The 18,227-nt window shown below is 35.2% G+C and overlaps 1 protein-coding gene and 1 long non-coding RNA gene across 10 annotated transcripts in view; one reads left to right on the forward strand and one right to left on the reverse strand.

Moving 5' to 3' along the window:
• Nucleotides 1-7,451, reverse strand: part of LOC131496508 (uncharacterized) — a 43,763-nt gene extending 36,312 nt beyond the window's left edge. Inside the window, exon 1 of the long non-coding RNA XR_009254516.1 lies at nucleotides 7,393-7,451. This is a non-coding gene — a long non-coding RNA (uncharacterized LOC131496508). The remainder of the gene's footprint in view (nucleotides 1-7,392) is intronic.
• KCNT2 (potassium sodium-activated channel subfamily T member 2) overlaps nucleotides 1-18,227 on the forward strand; it is a 364,447-nt gene that overhangs the window by 135,379 nt on the left and 210,841 nt on the right. The gene's annotated exons all lie outside the window — the stretch shown is intronic.

Here is an 18,227-nt window from a genome sequence, read left to right on the forward strand (position 1 = left end):
AATAGTACAAATTAGATTTTTTTTACTTATGTACATGTTCATATTTCAAATGCTGAAAAATTGAAGAAAGTAGAGTGATTTAAAAATATTATTAGAGTCTGTTAAAGTAAAGTGAGTAAAGAAGTAATTGAAATATTAATGCTAAAAAAGGATAAATTATTTTTATATGGTAACAGTTCAGTACTTTTGTTTTGGAAGCATCCTTATCACAGTGAATCATGCATAGTGGGCTCTCTATTTGCTCTTACTTTCTGCCTGTATGTCTATTTCTTGAGTAGTTTTTATTTTCAAAAGAAGCACCTAGCCACTTTCTCACACCAAGGAATGCAGCAGTGCTAGATAGAGGGTTTTCATGATGTATATGAAATTGCTGTTATGCAGTTTATTTCTCATTTAAGTCATTTGTTTCACTTTTTATTTTGTTTGAAGTTAGAGTTGCTTTTGTTGGTGTTGATCTTGTGTACTATTGTTTTTAATCACACGTACATTATCAATGTGCAATGTCATTGTTTTTAATCACTTGTATGTTCATACATTTATATTAACATGTTTCTAAATTGTAAAATCTAGAATGGGGAAACTGAAGTTTGATTTCTTTGTGTGTCCTCCTCTAGCCGTACAAGCAAAATGTCATCATAAATCATGACCATCATAGTAAGGTAGAATAAACCTTGTACGAATTCACCATCAAAAGTGCAGTTATGTACAAGAAAAATATAAACAATGTTATATTAGTTATAACACACAAGCTGTTGTAACAAAGTTACACCACACACACTATAAAATATGAATATACACAAAGATTCAGCAACTTAAACAAATAGAAATGTTTAAGTAGTCTGTCCAGATGCCTGGGTGGCTCATTTGGTTCAGCATCTGGCTCTTGATTTTGGCTCAGGTCGTGATCTGACAGTTGTGAGATCAAGCCCCGAGTCTATGTGGAGCCTGTTTAAGATTCTGTCTCTCTGTCTTTCTGTGTCTCTCTCTTTCCCTCTTTCTCTCTCTCTCTCTCCCTCCCTCCTTATGCCCCTCCCTCCCACCCAAAAGAAAGAAAAAAAGAAAGAAATGTTTAAGTAGTCTTTCTAAGAAGGTTACATTAGCTTAATACTGCTGGAGACTAAATTTTCTTGTCACTGGTTTTCTACCATTCCCAAAACATGGTTTCCATTTCATGGCTCAAGATGACTACTCTAGTCTTGCCTATATTCTAACTCCAGCCTGTAGGAAGGAGGAAGAGAAGGAACAACTTGGAAATTGCATGCATAGTTTAGGCAAGAATTTGGTCATATATTCATACACAGATGAAAGGGAGTCTCCACAAATCTGGTCATGGTGGGAAACAGTATACCAGCTGACTGTTGTGCTATCATGGAAAAACAAAACTGGATACTGTGGAACAATAAGCCATCTCTGGCCCTGATAAGTCATACAAGTCCATATGTGCATCCTTTGTTTAAAACTCTGCTATGTTTGTTTGGAGCCCATGGGCAATTTACTTAATTTACCCAGCCTTTTATGCCACATTATTTATTTATTTATTTAAAAAAATTTTTTTTTAATGTTTATTTATTTTTGACAGAGAGACACAGAGCATGAGCGGGGGAGGGGCAGAGAGAGAGGGAGACACAGAATCCGAAGCAGGCTCCAGGCTCTGAGCTGTCAGCACAGAGCCCTATGCAGGGCTCCAACTCACAGACCATGAGATCATGACCTGAGCCGAAGTTGGACGCCCAACTGACTGAGCCACCCAGGCGCCCCTTTATATGCCACATTATTAAATGAGGGTGATATTAATCACCCTGTAAGACTTTTGTTGTGCTTTTTTTAAATGAGGACAAATTAGGTATGTCATACAATGTCTATCCGAGGATGTGGCATTTGGTGTGAACACTCCAAAATGTCATTTTTTTTTCCTACTTCAAATGTCCTCTTTATATACGATGATTGAATTTTGTGAGTGCACAAAAACTAATTTGCTCTAAAATATATAAGCATCGTAACATATTAATAATAATATAAGACTTAACATGATGCCTAAAATATATATTAGGAAATATGAGAGAATATTTTCCTCCATTATAATGTATTCAGACTTTCTGTACTTTCTACATATTTCTAATATCTGTTTCCTCTAGTTAGCTTCACTAAATTAAAAGTAATGGTAGCATCTCCCTCTTTCAGGGTACATTTAATACTTTATACTTTACAAATACGAGTGTGTGTGTGTGTATACACACACATATATATTATCTATGTATATAATTTTTTTTTTTTTTTACATTTTGGTGAGATTAGTCTTAATCAGTTGCTGTTACATTATGTCATAGAGCAAGACTGTCAGTGTTTTTCCAAAATCACAATTTTTAATACATAAATTTAAGCCCCTAAAGATTCAACAGCTAATAGTTGGTGAACTGGCTGTGTTGTTCATGAATCTCACAATCTTTAAAATTACCTGTTTGGGGAAGCTGCTATATATCTAGTTTTAAAAATGTATCTTCTCTTCATCATTATTAACATTACAAAGAACTATCATTAAGCATCTGTCTACAAGAGACACATGCCAAACTGAAATAAAATTAAGCAGCTGACCCACTGTCTGTAGGGAATGTGCTTAGAATTGTTTTTCCTGTCATTGTAATGGAATTGGACTAATCTTTCCCCACGTCTGCTGTGTACCCCTCTTGATCAATAACGCACACTTCCAAGACAGCTGGGGATTGTGATTCAGCCTGTGTCTCTGTAACAAAGCAGAGGAAACTGGTGCATCGGGAATTAAGCGCATGACTTTAGCTTAATTATCAACATAATCTAACCAATGATAAGAACTCTAATTTATAATGCATTTGGCATTTCTAATTTTACACTAGTAGATTTATTTTGCACCTACTTTGTTTCAAACTTCAGTTTTTTATTTGAATATGTATGTTTGGATATTTTTATATTCTTTCATAGAGCTGTAGCATAAAGAGCTGTATTATGTTAATGGATGTTTCATGTTTTAGTCCAATGAAAACAATTCGGTATACATCCTCAGTCTTACTTCAGGAGAAAATAAATCCATTTATTGTTTAAAAATGTGACCTAGTTAAAATTATTAACATGCTTACTTAAGTCAGCACTGAATATTATATATAAGTGATGAGTGAATCACTAAATTCTACCTGAAACCAATTTTACCATATATGTTAACTGACTAGAATTTAAATTAAAAAAGTATTTGTGATTTTCTTGTGAATCTTTGATTAATACTTATTTTAATGCTCGATGCTGAAGTTCTTGAATTCTGTTTACTGATTTAACTCTTAAGGTAAATAGCCACGTGGAAAGTGCACAGTCAGAAAATAAGTACTGAAGTTTGGAGAAAGTATTAAACCATGTTCTCGGGGCGCCTGGGTGGCTCAGTCGGTTAAGGGCCGACTTCAGCTCAGGTCACGATCTCGCCGTCCGTGAGTTCGAGCCCCGCGTCGGGCTCTGGGCTGACGGCTCGGAGCCTGGAGCCTGTTTCCGATTCTGTGTCTCCCTCTCTCTCTGCCCCTCCCCCGTTCATGCTGTGTCTCTGTCTCAAAAATAAATAAACGTTAAAAAAAAAAATTTAAAAAAAACCCATGTTCTAATGGTGTTATCACCACTGTGATATTTGGTTACTAGTTTTGTTTGGTCAGATTTGTTTTGCTTCATTACAAGTGAATGCAGAAAGTGCATTTGTCTGAGGATCTGACTAACAGCCCCCAGGTTTGTATTACACTAGAACATATAGAAACCTTTTTGTCCCAACTAAATTTTGCCTAAGTGGGCAGCCAGATGTTAGGCAATTAGGATTTAGACCATCATTGAGTTATGAGGGTAATGTACAGTTATTTTCAGGCATACAAGAACTTAGAAAGTTTGCTACCTACATATTATTAAGGAAGTACTACAGAAATAAGACAAAAAAGGATAAAGGAAAAGGAAAAAAATATAGCTTATGAGAATCTGTGGAATATGAAGTAGCAACACCTTGGATGTTTCTCTGGGAAATCCTATTTTCACACTGAGTTTCATCAGAAGTGCAGTTGAAGGCTTACCCAGGCAGAGGCAGAGACACGAGTTTTAATTTTTATGGCATAGGTACCTGGCCAAGGGTGGTTTTCAATTAGAAGGTGGGGTGAAGGAGTGATTGAAAACCAAAGTGGCCATGCCACAGTAATTCTCATGTTACAGATAAGAAACAGAGGCACAGAAAGGTCAAATAAAATGATGAACCTTAGATTATCTTAGGTCCACAAGTAGTAACAAGCAGAGCTCAGATCTAGATCTAGGCAAATTTGTGCCAGAGCCCACATACTTAACCACTGTAGTATTATTTCTTTGATATTCTAGAAGTCACAAATAAAAAAATAACCTAAAAAAAATCAAAGAGAATTATGTTAATTTTCCCATTTCTATTATTGTTAATTTAAAAAAATTTTTTTTTTAACGTTTATTTATTTTTGAGACAGAGAGACAGAGCATGAATGGGGGAGGGTCAGAGAGAGGGAGACACAGAATCTGAAACAGGCTTCGGGCTCTGAGCTGTCAGCACAGGGGCCCGATGCGGGGCTCGAACTCATGGACCGCAAGATCGTGACCTGAGCCGAAGTCGGCGCTCAACCGACTGAGCCACCCAGGCGCCCCTATTATTGTTAATTTTTAAATCACTGTTTGAAGTAGCATTATACTTTAGTAAGACATTAAGATGACGAACTCTTGGGGCGCCTGGGTGGTTCAGTTGGTTGAGCATCTGATTTCGGCCCAGGTGTTTTGATTTTGCAGTCCGTGAGTTTGAGCCCCGTGTCGGGCTCTGTGGTGACAGCTCAGAGCCTGGAGCCTGCTTTGGATTCTGTGTTTCCTTCTCTCTGGACCTACCCCCCGCCCCCCCCCGCCCCCGTCCCCATGCTCTGTCTCTCTCTCTTTCTCTCCCTCAAAAATAAATAAACGTAAAAAATTTAGAAAAAGATGACAAACTCTTAATTTTTAGATATTTTTGATTAAGGACAGAAGAATATTTTAGCTATTGCTGTCTCTTTTATGTGAATAATTAGTTGCCTCAAATTCAACAAGTTTCTAATCTTTTTTTTCTTTTTTAACTTTAGCAAACATAAGTACAATACATTTAGATAAAATTACATCATATACATGACTATAATCTGTTTAAATTACTTTCATTTATCTGTTCATCCATCTCCCTTTCTGTATTTCTATGTATCTGTAGAGATGGGAATATATTCAAGTGATTGTATATGGATATAAGAATTATGCATCATGTTTTCACTGTCTTCCATATACTTTCTGCTATGGTGTCAGTCTTCATAATGAACATGTATCCTTCAAACTGTAGCAAAAATTAAGGAATGTAAAAAGTGACGACAAAATTTAGCACAAATGCTAAATGTAAAGATCACATTCAATGTGATTTATGTGATTGATTTCCTTCCTTTAGTAAAGTGATTCTCATATTAAGTTTTTTAAATATCCAGATTCCCCATCTTTTTCTCCTACTTCTTCTTTGAGTCTCAATTTTTAAATTGAAGCCCTGCCTTGAACTTTTCCTGAAGGCTGTCTGAATAATGGGAGATGCGTAAACTTTGTGCTTCTCAGAGTTGGAAAAAAATGTTAAATGTTGAATGCTTCTTTAATTATCAGTGTTTCTTGGTAGATTTTCATGGTATATAAGAACAGAGTCAGTTTCCCTTTCTTACCATTTTATGCCCAGCGTCTCTGTGGTTGGAAAATACAAGATGCTTAACAGACGTTTGCAGTAGATAGACAGTAACATTCAGGGGCCAAAATTCCAAAACAGTATCTTATCAATTGGAGGTACTTAAATATATTGTAAGCTAAGTATGTTGAAACCATATATTTGGAGAGGTTCCTTTAAATACCTTCTTTTCACAATTAACTTTGCTGTGAGGTCATGGAAGGAATTAAAATCTAATAAGTGTAATCTATGAAGATATTCTAGGAATGTTTTATTTCTGCCAAGGAGATATAACTGGGTAGTAAAATGTCTACAAATTTAATTAAAAAGAAATACTCTTTGAAATAATTTTTATAAATTGCATATACACACCTCATAAATAAGAATTTCAGATAAATCAGACTTTGGCTGTTAATTTTGTCTCCATATAATTTCTGAATTTATGTCTTGAGAATTTTTCTTCCTTCAACTTTAAAATTTGTGAGAGCAAAATAATTTAATAAAATTACTGAAAATACCACCTCCTATATTGAGCTCAGAAACAAATTGATTAAATACTAGAGAGCATTGCAATACATGCGCCATCATGCCTTTTTTTTCCCTCCCGGCATCATCTTTCGGGATTTTTGTTTCCTCTTTTATTTCTTTCTTTGGGTTTTTTTGGTTCAGTCGCACTTTTGCTTCTCCCATCTGATCTAAATCCTGATCTTCTCCCAAAAAGTGTTCATCATTCATTTATTTTGAAAAAAGAATATGCAGTTGTGGGCATTAGGGTATAGGGTGAGGTATGGTCACTTTTCATGAATTACTAAATCACAGTATATGTTGACCTCAGATTAATGGTTTATGGAGTGATTCGGTAATCTTATTTTTGCATAGACACAAGGACAATGCCCAGGAGCATAAGAACTTTCTTGAAACAATAGAAAAACTAGATTTATTATTACCTTAAAAACAACATTTCTCCCTAGAAAATGTAAAAATCCGTACAGCTCAGATATCTTAAATTCCGTGGGAATATTAGGTTTTTGGCTGATACCCTGCAGGAAATGAAAATGATTATTTGGAACAATTTAATTGGTATTCATTCAATAAATACCAAAGTGCAAGTCGTGGGCTGATTTGAATACTAATGTCTGAACTATAAGCATGAAATCAAAGTGTTAGATGCTTTTAGCACAGAATGCCATTGCTAATTAAATTTTTCCAGTAACTGTGCACAGCAATAGGATTCATAGGGAGTGCACAGATATTTAAGGTTATTTATTTCTGCCACGTGACTTTTTTTCTCTGACAATATTTTATTGTACAAATTGACATTTACCAGGTGGTGACAAAGTTAACAGTCTCAGTATTTCCTTTCATTCAACTTAATGTTTTCCTTATAAAACTTGGCAAAGCTTGAAAGCTTGTGTAGTAAGTAGTCCCCTGCTAATACACAGGAGATACACTCCAAGATCCCAGTGGATTCCTAGAACTGTGGGAAGTACTGAACCCTATATATATATATTTTTTTCCTACATACACATGCTTATGATCAAGCTTAATTTATAAATTAGGCATAGTAAAGATTAACAATAACTAATAATGAAAAGAATAATTATAACAATATATTGTAGCAGAAGTTATGTGAATGTGGTCTGTCTCAAAATATCTGATTGTACTCTACTCACCCTTCTTCTTGTGATGATGTGGGATGATAAAATGTCTATGTGATGAAATGAAGTAGGGCGAGTGGCATAGGCATTGTGATGTAACATTAGGCTATTATTGACCTGACGTTATGACAGGATCATCTGCCCCCACTGTAGGTAGCTGAAACCCCAGAAAGCAAAACCACAGATAAGAGGGGACTGCTACATAATCAAATGTATAGTTAACATTTCAAAAGGCAAATTTTAAATAAAGTTTTAAAAAATGTTTATTTATTTTTTGAGGGAGGGAGGGAGGGCGGAGAGAGAAAAAGAGCAGGGGAGGGGCAGAGAGAGAGGGAGAGAGAATCTCAAGCAGGCTCCACTCAGCAGAGCTGGATGCAGGGCTCAAACTCACAAACCATCTAACTCACGAACCCTGAGATCAATGACCTGAGCTGAAACCAAGTGTCTGTCGCTCAACTAACCCAAGCCTTTGAAGGTGCCCCTTCAAAGACAAATTTTGAAGAGCACTAATTACAAGTGATTAGTAATTAAGATCCCTTTGTTATTATATATAGGGTCTAATTAAGTAAGCAAATCAAGTATGATTTTTCAGTCATTTTAAATAGGATAACATGAGAATCTGTATTTTAAATCCTAATTAAATGTTCAGATTTTCTTTTAGAATTGCATAACACTGAAATTATTTTGTATGGATCTGTGTCAAAGATAACACTTTAGAATGTTTTGTGGGAAGCAGGCCTCCAGTAAACTCTTAAATCCACCATTCTTTATGAAACGTTTAGAAAAATAAACTTTTTTTCTAAAAAAAAACTCCCCCAAACCCTTAAGCTAACATTGAAGCTTTTTAAATTAACTGTATTTAATTCATTTACATTCTTTTAATATTTGACATGAATTCTTATCTAGTATAATTTGTCAGTGCCTATCATATTTTTCTAGTTTTGAATATTGCCTTTTTTATGAAGAAGACATTCATTAACAAAATTATATACGATGCTGCAATAAGGTAGGTGTGACCCAGTTGCAGGTTGGTACTGAGATAAGGTAGTGAGTCTCCTACTACATCTTTTTAGCTCTTATCATATCTGCCTTGGGAGCTTGGTCATGAACAACTCCATAAACCATCCAAGTGTCCAGGGTCACATCTTACTTGAATGCTTATCTGTGCTAAGAGCCGAGGTCCATGGTCATTGCTGTGAATGGTGCACTTCAAGGCCATGAATTACCTGGAGCTCTCAAGCAATCAGTGAGTTCTCCTCTGGGTCAGGACAAGCTGTATATGGAGTCATGTTACCTGCTGGCTCAAGAATGGTGTGTGAGCAACCTTGACAAAAAAGCTATAGCTTTATAATCAATTAAAAAGATTCTCCAGTCTGGTTCAACTTGTGCTTAAACTTTTTCATTTACCGTGTGCATACATGGTGGTTCATCACACAGTTATCCTATTTTCTGCCACATAGTATGGACTTCAATTTCCACTTTAATGACAACTGTTGTCACACTCAGTGACAACCGAGTTCTCTACAACTCTGTGACTGTCTTCATTTAAGATGTGCTTGCTCTGTGGTATAAATGGTAAAAATCTTAAATTGGAACTATATAGTTCTGGGTTCATATTATGACCCCACGACTATACCTTCATATCACTGACTGTATGCTTATCCCTTTCATGCAGAGGGTAGAGCTCATGTTAAGTGTTCTTACTGCAGTAAATTTTTAAAAAACAGAAGTGATACAGTTTTGATGACAAGGTGGATGTAAGGTGTGGGAGAAAGAAAAATTGAAGGATGATTTTGAGATTTGCATTTTGGGAACTGACTGAATGATAGTGCCGTGTATGAGGGTGAGGCAACCTGGAAGGCAACATAAAGAGGACGAGAAATAAAGAGTCCATCATAGCTGGGCTGCCTTTTAGAAACCTTAGTTAGGTATCAAATAGCCACTTGTCTATTTGGTAGTTAACATAAAAGTAAAAACTAGTGGAAATGCAGAGGGAACTTGATAAGAGTGTAATTGTAGCAGAAGATTTTAATAAAGAATCATATCTCTAAAATAGAGCCAAGAATTCTTTTTATTTTCACTTCTCCAAACATAGCCCTTCCTATACCATTCAACCCAGATGGTTGCCTATTTTTAACCGCAGTCAACGTCAGAGCTTTTATAGTACATTCTCATTATAATAAAAGCATTTTCTTACCAGCGAGCCATCAAATCTGTGCAGAATTCATACATCCCTTTAAACCACCACAAACTCTCTATTTTTTTCTCTTTTAAATTCCTCCTTATTTTTTCATCCTGTCTTTCCCTTCTTATTAATTCCTCTTCTTTTACCTAACTCCTTAAATTGCTTAGACACTTTTGCATTTCAACTGACTTTTAGAATCCTTATATTTGGGATTGTATATCATTGTTGTTCTCCTCACAATTTCTTATTAGTAAATGCGTCAGATTATTTCATTGTGTTATGATTTGCTTTCTTTCTTGCCCATAATCATTGCCAATGTATTTTAAAATATTTTGATTCAGAGCATTGAGAGACTCATTTTAGCATCATCTCCTTTCTCTAGATTCATTGCTTAACCTGATGTATCTCCTACTCCATGGTTATATTAACTAGCACCAAAGCTATGCAGAGGTTATATAGAATATTTCTTTTTTAAAGTTTTATTATTTATTTATTTATTTATTTATTTATTTATTTATTCATTCATTCATTCATTCATTTGAGAGTGAGAGAGTACACAAGCGGGGGAAAGGGGCAGAGAGAGGGAGAGAGAGAGAAAGAGAGAGAGAGAGTCAGTGAATAGAGGGAAGAGGTGCAGGGGGAGGGAGAGAGAGAATCTCAAATAGTTATATGCTCAGTACAGAGCCTGACCCAAGACCCTGACCCTGGGATCATGACCTGAGCCGAAATCAGTAGTCAGATGCTCAACCAATTGGGCCACCCAGTAGCCCTATACAGAATATTTCTGACTACCCCTAGTAATCCAGTTCATTTGGTATTTAATACTCTTTTTTAGTTCCTGTCCATTGAGCCATATCTCTCTATATAAGTTTTTAGTATTTCTTTTTAAGATCTTGGTTTGCTAACAAATTGACTTTAAGATGTTCTAAATATATCATTTGACTTTCATATGAATTTGTCCCCTCTGGTGTGTCTGCTGCAAGGTGAAAACCACTTTTAATACCCTGCTTTACAATTATCTTTTGTATTGACAAGCACCCAGTCATCTATTTTTTCAAGCCTAAAATATCCCCCAAATGCTTTAACTTTTCTCCCCAAGATATTTTGGTTTGTTTGCCTTTTACTAAATCTTTCTATTTTATAATTGTTAATTCAAACAAGACTCAGTGCTGAATGACCACCAAGATCAAGATAATTTATATAAAAGTATTTTGTAAACTATAAAATACTATTTAAACATAATGTATTTTTTATTGCCATAATTTAGAGGAAAGATTTGTAGTTTAGAGAAAAAATTGTTCTTCTTAGGCTTTATTTCTCACAGGGACATATGTGTGTATACAAGTTCCTGGAGGGACCTTAGGTAAAAAGATATCTTGGCTGCATCACCTTCTTGCGTGTGACTTTAACGGATAGTCTTTCAGCTTTAATTTAGTAATTTTGTCAAATAGAGAGAGAAAACTATTGTATAAATTTCAACAAAAGGCTTGAGGTAGTTTTAAAAGCAGACATGAAATTGGGTCTTCATAATAGGAGAAGAAACAACACATTAACATAATAAGAATGAAGTATAAATCTGATAGTAAGCTTGAAGGCAGCTGAGGTAGATGGAGAAATGTAATTGTATTTAGCTCTCTTTATGGGAAGGAAGAAATCACACAAATTTCTCAATGTAATCAATATCCTCCTCTCCCACTTCCTGAAAAACTCAAGAATCTCATTCTATAGGCAGAGTGATAGACATTATATGTAAGTATAGAGACACAATAAATGTTATTTCTTATTAAAAAATTTAAATGCAAAAATAGTAATGGTTTCCTGCTTATTGGCTTAGTGTTTCATATTTGTAATTGCTAAGAATAAAGATAAGTGCTATTGGGATACTCTGTTAAATGAAATTTTGAGCTAAATGAGTCTCATGATGTGTAAAAAAAAATAAAGGAAATAGTGTATTGATTGCGTACATTGAATTAAAAAATGCTATCGTATTGCTTAATTTTTTTCTGATGTAAAAAATACAGAATCAAAGATTTCCTTGAATGGTGGTACCTTAATTGCAATTTTAATTCCCAGTTTAATTTCTTTAAGTATAAATAACTTGATATGGTAATGTTCTTAGCAGATTTTTTTTTAACGGAAGCCATGGGAGCAAAATGTGTATTAGGTAAATGTCCACACAAGTCATGTTTTCCAGTAGATTTCTTTAGTTCAGAATGTGTCTTGTCCTTCCAAAACTGTTCTTTGAACACATATCATTGATCAGGAAAGCAGTTGTAATTTCCAGTGGAAAAAAAAGGATAATTATTTACCTAGGAGACCATTTTACACAGATAACTGGTGTATTTGACCTCATCTTATGAACAATTAAATGCACCATCAATGGAAATGTTAGCTGAGCGTGCAAAAGAATCAATCAGATACTTCTCAAGAGTGTTCTTATTCACATATGGTTATATTTGTTTATTACAGAATTATCTAAATATTACACTCAATGAAATAGAGTGTGAGTAGAGTATGAAGCAGGCATATGTTTACTTAGCCATCTCTTAGAAAGAGGAAATTTTCCAATTGATTTTAAGCAGTGATTAAATATTATAAAAGTAAATGTGCTATCATTATTGCAAACTTTTCATGACAGATTAGTATTACATTTTAAAAGCTGGGTTCAAATAAATTATTATATAAAAATAAGAGTCACTTTTGCTCTGAGAGTAATTCCCATTCCTTACAGTATGAAGTAACATGGGAAGCTCTCTGTTCTGTTTTATTTTTAGTGACTGGTTAAATTTGGACTATTTCAGATAGAATGAGATAAAGCTTTGTTTTGTGTCTTATTTAATTTCCAGAAACTGTTGACCAGAGAGAGAATATTAGGGATTAGTTTTGTTATGTGGTAGCAACTAGCAATACATCCCTGTGGGAACATGTTAAATGAGTGTAAATCAGCTTAAATTAGTTGATATTTATTTGGTGCTCACATTTCACATGAGCAAGGATATATAAATAAGTGTTGTTGGGGTCAAGAATGTTCTGTCTTCGGGGCGCCTGGGTGGCTCAGTTGGTTGAGCGTCCGACTTTGGCTCAGGTCATGATTTCATGGGCTGTGGGTTCGAGCCCTGCGTGGGGCTCTGTGCTGACAGCTTGGAGCCTGGAGCCTGCTTCGGATTCTGTGTCTCCCCCTTCGGATTATGTGTCTCTGACCCTCCCCCATTCATGCTCTGTGTCTCTTTCTGTCTCAAAAATAAATAAACATTAAAAAAAATTAAAAAAAATAATGTTCTGTCTTATTCTAGGTTCTTGTAGCTGAAGTAAGAATCAAATTGACATAATAGAGATTAGCAGGAGAAAATCAAATTTAATTTGGTACGTACAGGGAATCCACATAGACATGGAAGTTCCAAAGGCAGTCAGGAAAAATGAGGTATATATGTTATCCTGAAATAAGAAGGAGTGGGAAGAGGTCTGGAACTTCAAAGGGACAGAATGCAATTCACAGGAAAATAAAAAAAAGTGAATATCTGGTAAACGAATGTTTGCCTTGCCATAGATGCGTTTTTCAGATAAAACTTATTTCTGGTAAACACTTATTTTGGGAAAGAGCCCCAATGTAGATTTTTTTGTGCAGTTAAGGGAGGGGCAAAAATTTCTCTTGAGACTGTAAGGTCTCAGTTGTCTTTAGCTCAAAGTACTACATATACCAAGTGGCCCAACTTGGCTCCTACACTGTTTGTCTTACTAATTTCTTGAAAAGTAAAAAAAATAATGTGAAATATAATACTAAGTCTCAAACCTTTCCTGGAGAGATTTGGATATATACATATTTTATTTTTATGAACTCTAAGTAGGTACATATGTTTAAATGCGTAATGGAAATTAATGGTGTGTAAAGCTAATAATTTATTGGCTAGGTACTTCACTTTTAAGAACTGAATCAGGTAAAAAAGTTCAAGGAAAAAAAGAGTAAATGGCAGAGAGGCAAGAGCTCACAACTTAGAAAGTGCTTGAGGACTGAATTTTGTAGCTTTTTTACATCCATTATTTCTCTGTTCACAACTCTAACTTCACTTGGATGATTTGCATCGGTAGTGTCTTAAAGTGCTTTGTCAGTCTGGAGACTAAGAGTGTAGTGTAAATATAGTTGCTGCTTGGAGCAGGAGTAACCACTCAGGGTATCAGTAGACTTTTATTAATGAGCTCAACACTACTCCATTTGATCACATCATTCATTCTCTTGCCTAAAGTTTTTCATTTGTGTCTTCAGGATAATGTAAAATCCATGGTGTTGTATATAAAGTGATTTATAATTTGTCCCTGCCCACTTCACTGGCCTCATCTGCCCTTATTTGTCTTACTCTAAAGGCTCTCCTTTAGCCATATTGCCCTAAAGGAATGTGCTCACAGTTGGTTTTTTTTATGCAGAATTTTTCTTTGCAACTAGTAGAAGTTATATTGGACTGTTCACGACCTGATTATGAAGCCTTTCCTGTTGAGAATACCTTTTATTTTATTTTATTTTATTTTATTTTATTTTATTTTATTTTATTTTATTTATTTTTAACGTTTATTTATTTTTGAGACAGAGAGAGACAGAGCATGAACAGGGGAAGGTCAGAGAGAGGGAGACACAGAATCTGAAACAGGCTCCAGGCTCTGAGCTGTCAGCACAGAGCCCGACGCGGGGCTCGAACTCACGGACTGCAAGATCATGAGCTGAGCTGAAGTCGGCCGCTTAACCGACTGAGCCACCCAGGCACCCCAAGAATACCTTTTATTTTAAGTAAACTAATGGTTAGGAAGAAGTGCAAATAAAAAGGAAAGCAAAATAGATATTGTGATTTTTTGGCTTGTTTTTGAAAATTAAATCTTAAAAAAGGAGGAAAAAGGAATATGATTCTTGGAACTATTGACCTTTTTCTATTATTCTGTTTCTGGGAATGAAGTAGAGACAGGTTTAGAAAGGATCTCTAATGTCACGGTAGAACTCATAAAGCCAGTGTAAGTCACTGACTTTAATATTTCCAATATTCCAATATTAAACATTAACAATTTACATGAAGAATCATTTAAATGCACATGGAGGTTATGAGCATGTCTGTGGGCATGTGAGGCCCATATATACATACTGCATAAATGCATACACACACACGCATATGCAGATATACACACTCTTTTTATGTCCTCATCCTCTTCTATAACATTTCACTAAATGATGTATTTTCTCATTGATCAGACCTTGGCTTTTTAATTTTATTTTATACTTTTCCACTAGGAATACTTTATATATTTTAGCTATATTTTCTGTAATCCCATAAATATTTCAGTGTAGTGTGAGATACTGTCTATAACAATTAAGAGATAGTAATAAGCATGTGAAGGACTCTAGTGAGGAACCCACTCCCAGACTATCATCAGTTCAAACATCAATATCAGAATCCTTATATATGAACAAAAGTGGAATTAAAAATATTTTCCAAGGTGTATAGTTGGCAAGAAAGTATTGTTTGGTCTTATCTGCTCTTGCATAATTGGATCATATGAATAACCAAGCCTAACCTTGCAGGGAGTGGTCATGTGGGTCTTGAGACCCTTTCAAGAGTGTTCCCACTTAACAGAGGATTCTGTTGTCTGATTCCACCAGCCTATTAGCTGAACCTGCCCTTAGTATATTTTCACATTTTTTGTTGGTATGAACCTTTTGTTCAGTGTATTTGTTGTTATGCACAGAAAGAACAGGAACCTCTTTGATCTTACAGAACAGGAATGATTGTTTTAGGTGGCAGAATTTGCTTTATGACTTGCTCTCTCTGTTTAATGTTTGGTCACAAGGTTGTTGGGGAGTAGGGTCTGATGCCTCCACTTTCCCTCTTTACGTTGGAGGTTACAAATGAGCACCTCAAAGAACCTGATAATTGTGAGCCAACAAATTGCCTTAGGTCAGTTTTTATGGTTCTAGTTACAACTTTTATATTCAACTGTTTCTTTGACATACCCTCTTACACTCCTCAATGTAAGTATGTCCAAAGGCAAATTTATGCTATTTCTTTTCCAAATTGTCCACATCTCTGAAATAGCAACTACTGTCCATTCTTTGGGGGCAATTCCAAAGAATGGAATCATTCTTAATGCCTCCTATTCTGTGACACAACAACAATCAACAGATCCCACGGATTTTATCTCCTTAGTATCCTGCAAATCTATCCATTTCTATTCCTCTCAGTCATCACCTTACTCATCTAAACTATCGGAACCTCTTTACAACAAGTGCTGTTGTAACTGGTTTACCTATGTCCACTCTGGTTCCATTCCAAACCATTCACCGCATGGCAACCAGAGTTTCCTTTGTGAAATGTAAATATAATTGTGTGACTGCTTGCTAATGCTTGTTAAAAGTTTTCCATGTGTCTTGGGATGAACACAAAACTTCTTACTTAATATGTCCTAAATTTCCAGTACAGTCAGGATTCTCCTCATCTTTTCATTTTCATCTCACATCCTTGATTTTTCCTCTGCTCAGGAGTCCTACTTTTTTTCCCTTACTATTCCCATCACACTAACCTTCTTTATCCTTATAATATTCTACCTTATTTTTCTTTGCAGAGTAGAATATGTCTTATCTTTTTTTTTAATGTTAATGTAAACATCACTTTGTCATTTATGTCCAGTCCACCTGATTAGGTCAAATTCAGGATTACAGGAGAGCATAGCAAGGCAGGGGCAAAAGGGCTCTCCTGTTAAATTTATGTATATTTAGGTTAGTCATCATTTTCTGTCTCTTTCACTGGACTCTAATTTCCACAAGGGACCAGTCATGCCAGCTTTTCCATACCACTGTCTCCCCTAGTACCTAATTCTTTGCCTACCATGTAGTAACACTTAATAAATAGGTGAATAAATTCATGTGAAACTTTTTCAAATGTATATGATCTACAATAGAGCAAAAATAAAATGATAAGCACTTTATTGGAGATTCAGGAGAGGGGGCGCCTGGGTGGCTCGGTTGGTTGAGCGTCTGACTTCAGCTCAGGTCATGATCTCACAGACCATGAGTTCGAGCCCCGCGTCGGGCTCTGGGCTGATGGCTCGGAGCCTGGAGCCTGCTTCCGATTCTGTGTCTCCCTCTCTGTCTGCCCCTCCCCCGTTCATGCTCTGTCTCTCTCTGTCTCAAAAATAAACGTAAAAAAAAAAAAATTAAAAAAAAAAAGAGATTCAGGAGAGAAAAATCCTGAGTTTTCCAGGAAGCAAGAAGTGGTAAATAAAACATTTTTATCTATTAACAGGAATGTGAGATGATTAAGTACCACCTTGTCTTTATTTACTGTCTTATCAATTCTGTTTTAAAAATATGAAAATATAATAGCATTCTGCTGATGTTACAGGTTTTTATTGTTTTTTTTCCCTTAATGGTTTCATTTCTTAACATTAGAGGCTCCTAAAATGAGAGTTACAAGAACATGATCATGATTGTACCTGATTCTTGACTAAATTTTGTCTCATTTTCACCTCGCTAATCTGTTTTACTCATCTCTCATATCCCACTGCCTTATTTCTTTGTCTACTTCCTTCACAATTCACACTAGAAAATACATTTTGTATTGAGACCCAGTACACATTTCTTACTAAATGATTATAGACGAATATGAATATATGCTCAATGCAGCATATAACCTGAGGAACACAGAACAAAACACTACATGATTATAGTTGCATCCTTCCTACCATGAACAAAAAGACCCTACTTCCATCTGATGCATTATCATAGTAATGGCCCATAGGCTGATGCGTCTATGAGTAATTTACAAAGACTGTTCCCCAGATGCTTTTATTTTGTTTAAATCACTAATGATGAAAGGAGAGGAAATGAATTTAATGTAATTTTGTTAAAAGAAATATATTGAATCAGAATAGTAATGGACAATGTGGAATCCCTTTAATTGAAGCATTTAATATAAGAAAGAAGACTTACCGCTCTGTTATGGTTGGTGTAGCCGTAGATAATTTCTGTCTCATATCCTGGTGATCTTTCTTTTACTAGGTGAGTCAGAAAAAAATATTTTAAAATATGTAAGTTAACATGTTAGCTGTTTCCTAATGGAAGAATATTTAGTTAAAGTGAAAATTTCAAAATTAATACATTGTATTAGCTTTTTTATTACCAAGAGTATTTATAACCTTAATGCTTGATATGGTATATATTCTGGCTCTGTGCATTTAGTGCAAAATGGGGCATAATCTTTTTTGTGTGTGTATTAATGTGGTTATGGCTTTTTTACTTAAGTGTTTGAATAGTTTCTTTAAAATTATTCTTAATGAGATTTAACAGTATTTTAGTTAAGAAAAAAGAATTTTAAATTCTTTTTAATGAGATACAATTTGGAGTCCTCCTTTCCATATGGCATGCTCAATTTGGTGATGCACATTTCAAATAATCACAGCATTTATGAAAAAATTTGTCCTATTCTCTTAGCTTCTTTGTCAGCAGAGAGAGGAAGCTTCTCTACTTATCCAGTACTCAGTATGACCGCTGTTGTCCTGTATTTCTAAACTTTGTCAGGTATGTTCAAAGTTTAGATTTGTAGGAAGTCAGCAAAGACCAAGGAATGATGATTGAGGCTTATTTATTCTTGTGGATCTAAGGAAGGAATGGTAGGTCATTTGAAACTGCATG

Source organism: Neofelis nebulosa, chromosome 15 (assembly GCF_028018385.1).
Source record: "Neofelis nebulosa isolate mNeoNeb1 chromosome 15, mNeoNeb1.pri, whole genome shotgun sequence".
In the NCBI taxonomy this organism is placed as follows: Eukaryota; Metazoa; Chordata; class Mammalia; order Carnivora; family Felidae; genus Neofelis; species Neofelis nebulosa.